Consider the following 2,311-nt stretch of genomic DNA (forward strand, 5'->3'; position numbering starts at 1 on the left):
TCATCCTTAATTCATTTATCTATTTATGGTGTTCTCTGATTCACTTTGGTATTTATTTAGGGCTCCTATGAGTTCACTTATTTGTTTTTGTGTTTTCTCATATTCTTTATTTTTGTTGTATTGGAATTTCTTGAGTGCCTCCTGTACGTTTTGGTTGATTATGTCTGGTAACACCTCCATTAAATTCTCAGTGATTTCTTGCAGGATTTCTTCTTTCATAGTGTTCTTGTGGGCTTCGTTGGGTTCCTTGGGGTAGTCTACTTTTGCTTCGCTGGGGTCTGGAACTGGCTATCCATTTTCTTCATTTCCCTCTGAATCCTGTACTAATTTATTTTGGGGAGGAGAATGGTTTCCATCTCTTTTTCCTCTTCCCATCATTCCACTTGGGGCTGTTTCTGTCCTTGTTCTTTGTGTAATTTAGTATTAGCTAACTTACAATATTAAAACTAATGAAACCAAGAAGGAAAGAGAGATAAGATAAAGAAAAGAAAGAAAAAAAAAAGAGAACCAAAGGAATCAATAGGGAGAGAAGGTGGTCTAACAAACAGTAAATAAGACAAGCACTTAGAAGAGAAAAAAAAATTTTTTTTCCAGGTGCAGGAACAATGGAATTTCAGTCTTAGTAGTTCTGGTGTTGCTCCTTCATCATCCAGTCCTGGTGTTGGAATTTCAGCAGTAGCATTGTTGTAGTCTCACCAGGTGGTTGGGTTAGGAGATGACTTTGTGAAACACTATCTGCCCTATTTCAGGCAGCGGCTCATCTTCTGTCTAATGTCAACCGGCTACTGTTGCAGGTTCTGCCTACTGAAAGTTCATGTGGAGAGCTGCCCCTCCCCCTTCTCCAGTGCGCTCAGAGCACCCCGCCCCCTCTGCTGCATGTCCTTTTCAGTTCCTTGTTTATTATTCAGATTTTTTTTTTGCAGGTGGGGGGGTCAGTCTGTCCAGGTGTCTATGGTGGTTTATCCCAGGGGTGGCTGTGGGAGTACTGCATGCTGCTTATTTGCTCACCTGTTGGTCTGCATCTCCCAAGCAGGTTTGGAGCCAGTGTCTGGCGGTGCAGGAGCCCTCCTGTTTTCTCAGTGTAATGTGGCCTGGAGAAGCTTTGTACCAGCTGGGGTTTTGGGGTGTTGGAGTTTTGCTTATTCTTGGTGGTCTTTTTCTGCCAAGTGTGGCTTTAGTATCTCAGATTTTTGATTTACGGAGGTCACACTGTCTGCTCCCTCCCTCTAGTCACCATCTTGGATCCTCCCTGTAAGTTATTCTTAAATAAAGCCGTAAAACAGATTACAACTTTAGAATAAAACATGATTAGTCATAATTTTTGTGTACTTAAAATTCATAATTAATATACTTTTTCCAATATTGAGCATAATCACATTAACTGCTGACATCCATCTTTTTAATTACTTAGGGAAAGAATGATTCTGATTTTTTTACAAATTTGATTATTAAAATTGTCAAGTCAATGAACCACACAATTTATTTAAGTTTTTGCTTGTTTTAAATATTGTATTATTCTGGAGAAGTCTTGGTTATAGTGGTATAACTTCAAATAGTGTTAGTAATAAGAAACATAAAAGGATATTTTTCAGAGTAACATGCTTCATACCCATCAATTCAACTAAAATTTGTATCTGCCCACTACACAGAACACCCTGGAGTTCATACATGAACATATTTCTCAAATGCAGTTGTCTGTGCCCTTCTCAGCTGTGTGTGAGAAAGAGTGAGAGAGAAAAAATGAGAGAAAGAGAGACAGGCAGAGATAATGAGACACACAGAGAGAAATGAAAACATTGAATTGTATTGGCTGTATTCATGATGTAACAAATTTCAAATGGCTTGGTCCAATCACAAATGGTGGTATCATAGGACTGGGTTTCCCTGTGTGTTTTTCCCACTGTTCAGTATTAAAATTAAACTCACAGGCTTAGTGGTAATGGGTCCCTCAAACACATAGGCTAAATCAATAAATGAAATCACAGTTCACAACCTTCCAGTTCAGTAGAGAGAGGGAAATGTTTCCAGCATAACTATGGCAGCACACCAGTCACGCATGGCATGTTGAAATCTTTGGATGGATTTCAGGAGTAGACAAGTGCACATTTATTTCCTCATGCAATTAGTGAACATCCTGGTTAGGTCCCTGACTCACCTCTTTTCACTTGCTGACAGTGAAGACATTGATTTTCCTGGCTTTAACTTTAATTACTTTAATTATGCTAATCTTCTACTTTATATTCTCTAATTAGGATATTAAATATCATCTACTAATCAGATTAAATTTTGTTTTCTAAATTCAATCATTTAC

Source organism: Castor canadensis, chromosome 9 (genome assembly GCF_047511655.1).
Source record: "Castor canadensis chromosome 9, mCasCan1.hap1v2, whole genome shotgun sequence".
NCBI lineage: Eukaryota > Metazoa > Chordata > Mammalia > Rodentia > Castoridae > Castor > Castor canadensis.